General features: G+C 37.7%; 1 long non-coding RNA gene across 1 annotated transcript; it reads left to right on the top strand.

The window, feature by feature from the left end:
- Nucleotides 1-527: 527 nt before the first annotated feature.
- LOC140166187 (uncharacterized) lies at nucleotides 528-2,311 on the top strand. The gene is made up of 3 exons (XR_011860822.1): nucleotides 528-702; nucleotides 1,502-1,674; nucleotides 2,158-2,311. It is a non-coding gene; the product is annotated as an uncharacterized lncRNA (long non-coding RNA).
- Nucleotides 2,312-14,561: the final 12,250 nt, after the last annotated feature.

Here is a 14,561-nt window from a genome sequence, read left to right as displayed (position 1 = left end):
TCTTGCTGATAGGTGTACCAAGTGCTGCAGTTTTTTAGCAATTGAAAGACCTGGGCCATTGTTCATGGTAAGTATGGCAGCATGGTCCCTGTTCTTTGCATTGCGAGCATAAGTTGTTTGTGATTTGCAGTTGACAAAAAGAGTACCCATGGTTTGCAGCTTCAGCTTTTTGAGTGTTTCTTCCATATTTCATCTTGTCAACTGCATGTCTGCCAAGTTTTTCAGTCAAAATTTGATTGAGCAAGCTCCTATCATTGGCAGTAAAGGTGAGTTTGCCACCATCACTATGGTGGTAAGGGAATGTGTAGACCTGTTTACCACATACATGAGAGTATCTTGCACATTTTCTATGCTTTCCTTCATAGCAGTCCAGGATTGCTTGCGTCACGTTTGCAAGTCTGCGTTGCAGATCTTCATGGTTTGCACTTACAGCAATGGCAGCGTTGTACTCAGAAGAAACACGGTATGTCAGGTCATCACCTAATCTAGTTTGTTTCCTATTTTTTTCTCGGCTGCTTTCAGCTTCGACAAAATAGTCGCTCATCTTCAGCTTAGACACAGCTCTGCGAAACCCGCGGAAAAGGTGACCAGGGTCGAGGCAGTGTTCAGTCTCTACATTAGCAGTTAACATGACTTCCTGGATACCAGCAGCAGATCGTCCATCACCATCTGTGGTGACTAAACCAACTTTCAATGGTTCAGGTGAGTTCAGAAGTTGTTTTGCAATCTTCCTGCCACCTTCATGTTCATCACCAATTGAGTCATAGAATGGCACAGTTGCTGTACACCCATCATGACCCGGACATTCAAACCATTCCCCTTTAGATCGAAGCCGGGAACCTTTTGCGCAGAGCTTACTTTCAAGATTATAAGCAACAATGTATTTCTTGTTTGTAACATTTTCAACAAAGGTGTCTCGTCGCTGAGTAGCTGGTGCAAATGGTGTTTTGCCACGAGCTGTGCACAGCCTGTTGTTGAAGTCACAATCCAACTCCCCATCAATGGGATGATCTGCAGGATATCCCTGCCAGTCAAGTACGCGTTTCACACCACGGTGCTTATCGCCCATATCTAGTTCATTAGCCTCTCTGATTTTATCACCACATTGGTTGGAAGACTTTTGAAGTCCAGATTTTGCAGGAACTATGCTGTTCAGAGAGGCAAATATCTTCTGTACAGCTGAAATGCCAACATTAGTGCTGTAGCAAGCAGCTTGCAAAGCAACATTAGCTACTGCTGGCCTGCGACCTGCTTTTTCAGAGTCCAATTCCGTGTAAAGCTTGCAGGGAGCAGTGTTAAAGTTACAGCGCGTACACCTAAAGCTGACAGAGCTAACAATGCCCCATTTACATTCATCATCTTGAGATGCAAACAGTTTTCCCTCACAGGTTGGCGACTCTTTTACATGCTGGAGAGAAGATTTTTGCACTACCTCTATGCATGTGCTCAAATGTACAAGTCTGTGACCATTAATAGCACCATTTTGATGTTCATCTTGCAGGCATAGGTTCATCTGCTGTGCATGTGCTTTTCTAGCAGAGGTTGGGCAAAGAAAGACACGAGGTGAGGGTGCTGCTTGACCACGTAGCTTTGGAATTTGATAGGTACCATCGACCCATCTTTGCAGAGTCTAATCAAACTGATCTTTTGGAAGCCGAAGATACTTGGTTTCAGGTATGGCAAGTTTGTCAACATTTGAACCTTTGAAAGTCTGACATTTTATCCAAGTTTTTTTTCTCTTATAGGTCCCTTTACCGACACGCCCCATCTTGGTGCATAGTGTGAGATCATAACGAGTGAGCATTTAAAGTACCCTGTCGCACTCACCCAGCTCTCTATGATAATTAGCATGTGTATTCACTGCTGCTGTTAAAGAATCTTCCAAAACACCATCTTACATAATAATTTCTTTGTTAATGCAATAAGAAGATTTAAAAACAATGCATCACATTTGAATACAATGTGAACATTGGTGTAAACAGGCAGGCAGCATTTGTGAATGGATTGGATGACTAGTTTTGACTGGCAACTGGAGAAGAAATATAAGCAATAAAATGACTTTATTAGACTTTATTATGGTTAGCATGTACATTTTATTTACATTGTGAACATATTTTAAAGACTTAATGCCATGTTTTCTCTCTTGTATTTGTACAGGTCATTAGGTGCGAGGCATACAAAAGCACAGTATCACAGCTGTCTCAATCCCGCATAAAGTGCAAATGGAGGGTGTCAGCAAATCACTCAGTATGGACTCATCATGAATTTTGTCAAACATTAAAGGGTTGGAACATGCTGTGCAAAGGTTAATGTTTACACTAGTAACATTTTCAACTGAAATATAAGCCAATTTGACATAGCAAAGACTATCAAAGGAACCCAGAAATACCATCAATATGTACCTGAGACTAAATCCAGAATTCAAGTGTACAACTTGAGTACTATGTACCCAAGCCCAACCTTCGGCTGTAGTTCATATTTTAGGAGAGAGATGAGTAAGAACCTTGCCAATCAGAGGAATTTGAGATAAAGGAACAAAACTTTGTCTGCTATATGTACGATGGGAATCCGTGGATTGGAATGGTCGATCAAAGTGTCTGAGGAGTTTGGAGACTACCACATCAATTTCATGTGTACTCATGGTCCAGCAAAGCAGTTTACATGGCCAGTGAAAAAAGATGCATATTGGGTTACAAAAGATAGAATTCTATGCACAATTGACACACCATCATTGACATCATCCTCTTCAAAGAGCTACATCATCTCAAAAAGCAATGCAGCATTGATTTCACAAGTGTACCCTAAGTGGATTGTCTAAAAGACCATAATAGTGACTTATGAAGACTGAAAACATGCATTAATTATCACTGGCAGTCATGCCTTAGTATGTGTGAATCTCATCAGCATCATGTACATACATTCTAATATCAGTGCGCTGTGTACACATGTGTACAGTATACTGAGCCTACATGCAAAATTGCAGCTTGCTTTATGAGAGCCTAGCAAGAAAACAAAAAATATTACCCTCCAATTTTTGATAATATGTAGACAACATATGGAGGTGTAATTCAATGCAAATTAGCCTCATGGGTCACGTGGGCAACAAGGTCAAATTCAAGGTCAAAGTACAGAAAAAAAGGTCATATTTTTTCTCTTCCTCCTACACACGAAATGATAGTAGATTTTGATTCTTTGAGAGATTAGCTAAAAAATGACAACAATTTCAGCTCAGTAGGTTACGAAGATATGGTTGTGACAATATTGACAGGCGTGCCATTTTTTGCCAAAATCAAGGAAAATGGGCGGGGCATAGTCGGAAACCAGACATCCGATTAAGCTAAAATTTGAAATTTGAGCTTTGCCAGCCAAAATCACCTTGTATACCAATTTTGAACAAATTTGAAGGGGTGAGGTGTAAAATCATATTTTTTGGGTGATTTGAGAAATAATGACCCCAATGTGCTTCGCTTCGCTAGTTCTAGTCAAAACCAATTATAGACTATACTATTATCAGCTCGTAATAGGCAAGAATTATTTGTTTTTTATGCCTCCACTGCGAGGCATACTGTTTTTGCAATGTCCATGCTTCCTTCCGTGCTTGCGTACTTCCGTCCGGATGCTGTATCTCGGGCATGGATGGGCGGATTGACTTCAGATTTTCAGGATATACTGAGGTCAAAGGTCATTTGAGGTCAAACAAGGTAAACTTGTAAATTTGGCCTCATATGAACAGTTCAAATCCTATTGCAACCAAACTTGAGTCATAGCTGCACTTTGTGAACCCTCATATATTGGTGGTGATTGAAGGTCATATACTGAGGTCAAATGTCATTTGAGGTCAACTTGTAAAATACCATTATTTTGAGACTTTTGGTTAAAATTTGGTCTCATATGAACAGTTTAAATCCTAATGCAACCAATCTTGGGTCATCGGGGACCTTTTTGGGGCGCCCTCTATGGAGGGTCGCACCATATAGGCATGACTTTGTAAAAAGCTTCTAATTTCAGTCTTGCTAGATTTACTCCTTAATTGTTTTGCTAAAATTATGCCCAGCTCAGAAATAAAACCACAATTTGCTTGGATTTTATTTTTTATTGTTTTCTGATATGCACGGGATAAAATGTGCGTATATTCTTTGTTTAAAATACAAAATTAATGGACTTATAAAACACCAAATAAACCGTGACCTTTGTACCTTTGTAAGGCTTTTAAGCTGGTTTAAAAACCAGATAGACGGTGACCAACACTATTGACCACAATAGCCTAATCTCAATGGCATAGTCCAATAACCTCAATTAAACAATCATAGTGCAAAACTTGACCTAAGTTGCAGAGTATGAGTTTTTGTACCCAAAGTTTCAAAGTCATTCAATGAATAATGTATCGGGGTTAAACCGATGGCATTTGTTTGTTAATTACCATAAAACCAAACGTACAATATGGTGACCCAATAATATGATTTTTATCTGTGGATGAATTTTGCTGTAATCAACGGAATCTGGTGAATGATTCAATTTTAGTTCAGATTGATACCAAACACATTAAATTTTGGTACATTTTGATGAAAGTATGATATTTTCTTTTGAATTAATGCTGGGCCAAATTTTCTTCTTACCAACAACAAGACGGCAATGAAATCATCACCACTATTCGAAGTTTTATATAATATTAATAGTCAATAGTCGTTATCAGGTGTTAATTCCAATGATATACATTTGCAGACTTGCTGGATACCATTTTTTCCAAATTTGAGCTTAAAGAGCTACAATTGTCAGAGTTTGAGGCTCAAAGAACTGGATTAGATTCAAATGTGGGGCGGAAGGAACTGCAGGAGAGCCTGAAAAGGGGACCCTTGACCGCTGCACATACCCATTACCACCTTAACATGTGAGTGCTCTCGGGCCACCTACAGGATCTCATTTTGCATTTGGGTTTTATTATGCTGCAAAGTAGCAAAACTTTCTTTATATATGGCCCAATTGCGTTCGGAAAAAGCTATCCCTCTTACAACCTATCGACAGGTCATAAATCTATAATGAGGTGTCACCGGTTTGCAAGAGAGAGATAATGATAATACCAAATCTAAACACCATGAAATTCACCACATCACAACCAAACTCACATTGGCGCCTCATTCCTTTTTTTAAAGGAATTATTATTAATACTTTGTTGCATGTTGCAATCAACTGAAGAATGCCATTTACAAGCAGAAGCACTGATAAACACAAACTCTCCGCAAATTCCCTTCAGCACATGTTATTATTTTGGGAATTCTCCCAGACTTTGTCCGCTATACAGAAGCAATGCTCAATAAAGTGCCCATGAACTGAATACTATGTTTGAGAGAAATTGCAGGGATAACTCGATTTGACATTTGTAGACAATATGCCTCTTCTTTTGTTACCATAACAGGTGAAATACTGAATGAATTATATTGGGACTATGCATGTTCATCTGAACAACAGAGGCCCGGGAAGTCTTATCATGAACCTACGGTTTGCAATAACCTCTGTTTACCCTCAGTGGATGCCATATACTCCAAACACTGAATTGAATTGAATTTAAAAATTCAAATAATGTAAAAAATCAAACTCATTTCTAAATTGGAGATGAGAAAAAGAGGTGTAAAGAAACAGATCAAAAGAATACCTGCAAGTCTTCTGATTCTGAAGATATTTGTGGTAAATGTAGACAGAAAATTAGGCCATATACGAGTATGTAAACACTGTTCATTACATTTTCATGTAAACTGTATTGATGATGTTAAACATGTTTCAAGAAATCACATTCATAGATCAAGTATTGATATTACTACTGATGATAATGCTACAAACTATTTTGATAAGAAAGAAATTAATAGTGTTAAAAATGAAACTATTTTGTTTGTTTATAATGTTCATATCTGAGTGGTAGATCCCAAGCTGTCAATATAAATTCTGTCAATATAAAAAAGGTTAAGTGGCAATGACAAATTGGCATTCCGATTGAAATAATTACTTAGTATGTGACGTGAATTAGACATCTTTAGCTTGTATTGTTGTTGAAAGGGATTCAATCATTCTTCACTGTTGTTCATCACTGATTAACAACTCCGTCCGGCGCGTCTGCATGGTTTCAGCAGCTAAAGCTGCCTTCGCTGAAGTAAACCACTCAGGCGACACGGATGCATCATTGTTAATCGGTGATGGACAACGGTAAAACATGATTGAATCTCTAAATATTTTTTTTTCATGCTAGTATTATACAATGTACATTACTGTATCCCCTTCAATAAGTTAATCAGGATTTTTAGATATCAATTATTGGTAAATTGTGCTTTACAAATCCACGTGATTACTCACGGTGTTAGGCGTTGCATCTTCCTAGGAACGACTTCCCCAGTAATGTGATGAACAAGCAACACTCCTACTCTCATCTCCGAGGGTGTAGTTCTTTGTAATAGCTGGTCATATACATGATTGAGTGAGTATGTCCCTTACATATGTATGTCCCTTACTAGGAAAAATACCTTTCCTCGATACGCTGATCAATCGGAAAGAAGATGGTTTGGTGAAGACAACAGTGTACAGAAAGAAAACGCACACCGACCAGTATTTAAATTTTGCTTCGCAAAATGATCCCTTACACCAGAAATTGGGTGTAGTCAGAACATTGCTTGATCGGAAAGACGCGATTCTAATGGAAGAGGAGGATAAACAACAGGAGGAGGAACACATCAAACATGCGCTAAATCAATGTGGATATCCTAACTGGACGATTGAAAAAGTAAAACATCAGATCAGAGATAAGACCAAAGCGAAGAAGAAAGCAAAGGACAAGAACACAGAAAGTAGTAAGGGCATGGTAGTGATACCCTATGTCCAAGGTGTGTCTGAAAGACTGCAACAAGTGTTTAAAAGCGTAAAACATCCAGACAGCGATGAGATCATACAATACGCTAAAACAAAACCTTGTGCACCCCAAAGACAAAATAGAAGCCACCAAAACTTGCGATTGTGTTTATGAAATACCATACAAAAGCTGCAAGAAGTCGTACATTGGGGAAACTGGCAGACCCTTTGGGGCAAGACTGAAAGAACATTTAAAAGAATCTGAAAAGATAACAGAGAGGAAATTCATGAGCGCTGTTCGAAAGGAGTCGGCCGATGAAATTAACAAGTCCGCCATCACAGACCATATTTCACAACAAAACTATGTCATTGATTGGGAGGAGCTAAAGTAATCGACAAAGACTCATGCAAGCAAACCAGATGGATTAGAGAAGCAACGTGGATCAGAAAACGGGGGGCCAACGTTATCAACCGCGATGAAGGGGTTACAGCCCGCTAGTCCGAAGGCCCGCCAGTCCGAAGGTTCGCTAGTCCGAAGGTCCGCTAGTCCGAAGGTTCTCTATTCCGAATTCTAAATAAGGTCCGCTAGTGCGAATTTTTAACAAGGTTCGCTAGGCAATTTTAAATAAGGCTCGCTAGTCCGAATTATATATAAGGTTCAGCTAGTCCGAATTTAAAATCATGTCCGCTAATTCGAATTTGATTTAGGGTTAAGCTAGTCCGAATTATAAATAAGGTTCAGCTAGTCCGAATTTTAAATAAGGTCCGCTAGTCCGAATTTAAGAAAGAAAGAAAGAAAAAAAAAGAAAGAAAGAAAGAAAGAAAGAAAGAAAAAATTAAAGGAAGAAGGATTTATAGATAAAGTAATCAATGAAGAAATAAAATAAATAGAAAAGTTTGTATTTTAGACATTCATAATAGGCCTAGCTCTCGTTGTTGTTTTGAATTATATCCATTACTATTGAGGCGATGGTGTATATTTGATTGCAATTTCATTCATTCTGCAAAACCTACATCAGTAATTTTTAAAAGGAATAAATATTCAAATACTTTAGAAAAACAGCATCTATACCATGTATACTTATTGTGTCTTTAGAACATAAATATACAGTTTTCATCGATTTGGAAACTTATTGGGTTACTTGCATTGTTTCCTTTCTGAAAATGTATATACTTTTATGTACTTGCCATCATTACTTTTAAAGAAACAATGCAAAACATGAACAATGTTGTGAACCTGTGTGCACCTACTCAGGTAACACGCTATATTTGATCAAACACCTCCAATACATTTTGAGACCGGTGTATGGTGGCGCTAATCAGGTTCTTTAAAGAAAATTCGGACCAGCGGACCTTATTTAGAATTCGGACTAGCGGGCCTTATTTATCATTCGGACTAGCGAACCTTATATAAAATTCGGACTAGCGGACCTTATTTAAAATTCGGACTAGAGCACCTTTTTTTGATTCGGATTAGCGAACCTGATTAACAATTCGGACTATCGAACCTTTTAATAAAGACTCAGATCTGCGAACCTTCGGACTAGCGAACCTTCGGACTAGCGAACCTTTTTTCGGACTAGCGAACCTTTTTGTAATTCGGACTAGCGACCGTCACGCCCTCCATTGAAATACGTGTTCGGACTAGCGAACCTTCGGACTAGCAAACCTTCGGACTAGCGGTCCTTCGGACTAGCGGGTACTCGAGGGCGCCGATGAAGGGACATACTCACCACTCAATCATGTATATGACCACACACATTGACCAGCTATTACAAAGAACTACACCCTCTGGAGATGAGAGTAGGAGTGTTGCTGGTTCATCACATTACTGATGAAGTCTTCCTTAGGAAGATGAAACATCTAAAAACATGTGTAATCAAGTGGATTTTAAAGCACAATTTACCAATAACATTACTGTATCATTCTCATATCTGTATAGTCTGTGCAGTTGGGTCTTGTGATGTCATGCAACAGAGAGTTGCCAATGTCTATCGTTGAGGTTATTGAATTACCTAAACATAGCACATTATACCATTGTCCATATTGGGTAAACAGGCAGAATTCAGCAGTGTTGTATGTTGCCTGCATGGGCATTCATGAATGAAGCTGAATGAGTGCATGTGTAAGCTTACTCAATTATCAGCATTTCTTGGTGTACAAAATATTTTAAACAACAACAAATACATAGTACCTTCTTTGTCCATTGAATGCAATCAGAAATCCAAGTCATAGCATATATCCATGTAAAATCCACAAAATGAGAGCTCCCATCTTAATATGTCATGAAAAAAACAGCTCCAAACAGAATGACAGTTATTTTTCAAACCATTAACAATATTGTCATGTGACCAATTTGCATATCAGGTCAAATGACTAATCCAAGAAAAGTACAAATTAAGTACACTAAAAAGTATATTAAAAGTACAGTTGGTGACCTCCTAAAGGTTTAAGTCCCAGAAAAGTACAAATTAAGTACAATGGTGCTGTTGAAAAAATGTCTGAGTCTGAAAAAAGTATATTTTAAGTACATTTCATGAGGTCCAAAACAGTTTAAGTCCAAGAAAAGTACAAATTAAGTACAGAAAAGTACAAATAAAGTACTTGATGATGTGCAAAAACTTTGGAGTCAAAGAAAAGTACAAATAAAGTATAGAAAAAGTATATTAAAAGTACAAAACATTTTAACAAAGGGGAAAAAGTACATTTAAAGTATACTTTAATTGTACTTTTCACTCAAAAAGTACAATAAAAGTACAAAAAAGTACACATAAAGTATACTTTATTTGTACTTTAAACCAGGGTATGCCTCCACCGGAGGTATTATGTTTCCTGGTTGTCCGTCCGTCTGTCCATCTGTCCGTCCGAGCTTGCGGGTGCAATTTCTCGGAACTGGTAAGATGTACAGTGATGCAATTTGGTGGGGGGATGGTCGTTGGCGGTCTTCAAATTCCAGTAGGTTTGGTTAGTGGGTCAAGGTCATCTGAGGTCAAATGAGCAAAAACCGTTGTATGGGCATGAACCTTGGTGTACAGTGATGCAATTTGGTGGAGGAATGGTCGTTGGCAGTCTTCAAATTCCAGTAGGTTTGGTTATTGGGTCAAGGTCACCCAAGGTCATCTAGGGGTCATCTGAGGTCAAACTAGCAAAAACCGTCGTATGGGCATGAACCTTGGTGGGTACTGTCAACATTTAGAACCAAATTTTTTGAGGATCATTTTGGGGTCATCTGGGATCACCCAGGGGTCATCTGAGGTCAAATAACTTAAAAACTGTCATATGGGCATGAAACTTGGTGGGTACAGTCAACATTTAGAGTCAAATTCTTGGAAAAATTAATTAATTTCGGAATTTATATAGCGTTTTTTCCAGAGGATTCAAAGCGCTGTAATTTCGCCATGGTGAATCATCACAATCAGATCGCATCAACTAGGCTAGTTGCAGCCGAACCCGGCGCAAACCTATCCGCACTTAGATTGTAACATCCACCCATTTTCTGCAGCTCCCCAAATTCCATTGGGTGAAGGAAGTTTTGATAACGTAAACAACTAATCACCGATTTTGAAAGCAGGAGGAAACCGGAGATCCCGGAGAAAACCTGCGAGAGCGAGCATGGATCGGGATAAACCAAGTGCACATGAGCCCTTTACGGTCATTTTGGGGTCATCCAGGGTCACCCAGGGGTCATCTGAGGGCAAATAACTTAAAACTGCCGTATGGGCATGAACCTTAGTGGGTACTGTCAACATTTAGAACCAAATTTTTGAGGATCATTTTGGGGTCATCTGGGGTCACCCAGGGTCTATCTGAGGTCAAATAACTTAAAACTGTCATATGGGCATGAAACTTGGGTACAGTCAACATTTAGAGTCAAATTCTTGGACGGTCATTTTGGGGTCACCCAGGGGTCATTTGAGGTCAAATAACTTAAAACTGCCGTATGGGCATGAACCTTAGTGGGTACTGTCAACATTTAGAACCAAATTTTTTGAGGATCATTTTGGGGTCATCTGGGGTCACCCAGGGTCTATCTGAGGTCAAATAACTTAAAACTGTCATATGGGCATGAAACTTGGGTACAGTCAACATTTAGAGTCAAATTCTTGGACGGTCATTTTGGGGTCATCTGGGGTCACCCAGGGGTCATCTGAGGTCAAATAACTTAAAACTGTTGTAGGCTATCATTTGTTACACTTTTCCTAAAACCTACACTGTCATCTACAGATGGCCAGCTCCTAGTTAAATTGCACCGGTTAAAATAATACGCCTCGAGGTGGAGGCATTGCGGCCGACGCTTTGCGTCGAGAACCGCGCAAGTCGAGAACTGCTCTAGTTATATCTCCATTTTTATTTCAGCCAAAAAATAAGTAGTTATTCCTAACATTCATCTGCTAATTCATATTCACAATTGCTTTATACCTCTCTTCCTACACATGAGCTTGTCATTTTTAAGGACTCTTTTTGTTTACCAATGATGGGAAGTAAACCACAGAGATGTGTCCGGCGAAAGTTTTTAAACAGTGGTGAACAATGGTAAAACATGATCACATCCTTTCTACAACAACAAATATGATGGTTAATAATCATTATTTGACAGCATTTGTGTCATGACCAAATATGCTGTCAATCAACAATTACGCTTTATTTGTAAGTATGGGCCATCACATGCGCATCCTACACATAAATGAGTTGTTGAAACACGCTATTGGTATGACTGGTAATTGCAGTTAAGCTTGTGTCTGAATTGTGTAGTTGAATGTTGGTTCAAGAGAGCAATTATTTCGGTTCGATTTTATTGTACATAATTAAGTTAATAAATTAAGAGAATTACACTATAGAAATTCAATCATTGTTTTGTGTTATAAAATTATAAAAATGTTATAAAACCATAATGCAGTTGACATGAAAAGGGGGTCTACCGCATTATAAAACTAATTTTCATTGTCATTAGAATTGGGGTTCTGATATAACCATGATAACGGGCCTGTAAATATTGATATAAAATTGTACCCAATACACAAATTTATTGGTCAAGCTACTTAAAATATTAGACGAGATGTAATCGAGTTCATAGACTACCCCGTAGTCCACTTGCCCATTGTGCATACTCTAAATATTGTATTTAAGCTCTGATTTAAACTCTGATTTAATTAATGTGTGCACAATTGTTAAATTTTCACATCTGATCTTTTCAGTCACCCTACTCCCTCTGTTTGTTAGCTTCCCAAGTGGACTACTGACTTTGTATTGCGGTTTACATGCTTAACACGGCTGTCTATGAGCTTATATGGATGAGATTGTCGGAAAATCTGGCCTACTAAAATTGGCCATGATGTAATGCATCTTTAAATGGATCTGGCTTGTGATTGGTCGCCCAGATCTCGTTATGGTTTAAATCCTCCGGGTACTTGTCATTACCATTAATAACTACATGGTACACAAGTATGCGGCCTTTGTGTTGTGTAATTGCATGAACACGTCAGTAAGTGCATGAGCACGTCCTGTATTTGCTTGTAGTTAAATTTGATTGATAAACAAGTATGATTGACAGTGTGAGTGAGTGTTAGGGACTTTGCCCGTTCAAAATCCCGTTTAAAATTGAAAGTCCATAGTCGATTTTTAGCCTGGAATTTCGCGATTAATAAACTGGCAGATTCTAAAATCAGAATTGTTCAGTATTGAAGTGCCAAAACAAGTATGACATTATGATATGTTGCATTCAATAATATAAGCCTACGTACACTTTACTTTTACTGTCACTAATATAATTATATAAACTTTTTCATAACAATTTTATACTAGATCGAAATTGATGTAATAAATATCAGTATAATTTCGAGTTAAACTGAATGCTTTCATCATGATTAACATTAATAACATGCTTTTATTTAATTAAAAATCGACTATGGCATAGTCTATCGAGTTCAATATTCTAAAACTCTAATAGCGGAACCAATAAATTTTGTATGGGGTGAATAGAAACATCAAATTGTATCATTGTGTTTGCAGAATCTTTTCTTGGTCAGAAACATGATTTTTTTTGGTGCTCTTGTTTTTTGTCAAACTGTGATTTTGATTAAACAAAATATGGAAAAGTGGGCCTAACACAGTCAAGTGTTGAGTCCAAGTGTTGATTATATGGGACTATTGAACTCTGTACAAAGTAAAGTGTGAAAAAAACATCCAATTGTATCATTATGTTTTCATAATCTTTTCTTGGTCAAAAAAAGTGTGGTTTTTGGTCCAGTGTAGTTTTGGTCAAAAGCATGATTTTTGGTCAAAAACATGATTTTTGGTAAAAAATGTGATTTTTGGGTCAAAAATGTGTTTTGTTCTAAAAATTGTTCACAGAAGGTCAAAAATTGTTATTTGAGTGATGGCTCCATGGAAACAATTGTAGATAGATAGTTTTCTGAAGTACAGGCTACATACAGGTGTGCAAATTTATTTTTGTTCTACCAGGTAAGGTGAAATATTTTTGCCTTTCATGGAATCAACTGTTGCAATTTCTCTAGCTCATGTTTGTTAAAGAAATGTGCATGAATAAAGAAGTTGTATCATTTAGGTTCTATAAAGCAGAGTTGCATGTTGATTATTTATGTTTGTTTCTCTTTCCATACATCTTACTGTCTCTATGTTAAAGAAATTTAATAATGTGCATGAATAAAGAAGTTTTATCATTTGGTTTCTATAAGTCAGAGTTGCATGTTGATTATTTAGGTGTTTTTCTATTACCATACATCTTACTGTCTCTATGTTCAAACCAAAGTGGAGGATTTACCGGCGACAACTCTCTAGTCCGAAGGTTCCTTAGTCCGAAAGTTTGCTAGTCCAAACAAGTAATTTACCATTCGCTAGTCATGTAGTCATGTTCTATAGTCTGAGGATTCGCCAGTCAGAATAATAAATAATGTTCTCTCTTCTGAATATAAAATAAGGTGCGCTAACCCTAACACTAAACCCTAACACTAACCCTTATTCTATATTAGGACTAGAGAATCTTCGGATTAGCAAACTTAATTTAGTTTTCGGACTAGAGAACCTTAAGACTAGCGACCCTTTGGACTAGAGAGAAGTCCCCGATTTACCGCTATTATTACCTAACATATAGATGAGTTGACCTCAATGCTTATCAACAAAGGCAAGGGACTGGTATATCGATATGCTTGAGTGAACCACATGCAACCACTACACTGTTCTATAGCCTTATTGTGATGCGGGGGAGTTTAAAAAACACGAGCCCTGAACAAAATATGATGTGCACGCAGTACTGCCAGTCAAAAACAATGAAAATTGTGATCTATACATCATTCATCTTGAGAAGGAAAGAAGTGGTTTATATCATTTCTACTAATTGGTCAAGACCTGCTGCATTCATTTGGTCCCCGAAATAAGGGTTCATTGCTTGAATCCCTATAATAGACCAGACCAATGAATTTTGATGTGTGGGGCATATTTTTAGTACGTAGTAAAGGAAGTTTGAAGTGCCCGATTTGTTCACTGTGGTTCACTATCAGCAATATTCCAATAATTGATAATCAATTCTTTTCATAGTTGAAATCTCTAAATATGATTTTGCTTTTGTTGAAAATTGTCCCAAATTATTGTCTTTCCATGATAAATCAGAAAAACAATAGTTTGTGCTATGTTAAACGTATGTTGTCCTCTACACCTATACCCCTATTCACTAACACAAGTCAATAAACCAAAAAACAAAAGCCATAGGGTTG

Source organism: Amphiura filiformis, chromosome 1 (assembly GCF_039555335.1).
Source record: "Amphiura filiformis chromosome 1, Afil_fr2py, whole genome shotgun sequence".
Taxonomy (NCBI): Eukaryota; Metazoa; Echinodermata; class Ophiuroidea; order Amphilepidida; family Amphiuridae; genus Amphiura; species Amphiura filiformis.
Note: the sequence above shows the minus strand (reverse complement) of the source record. Positions and strands in the feature narration are given on the sequence as shown.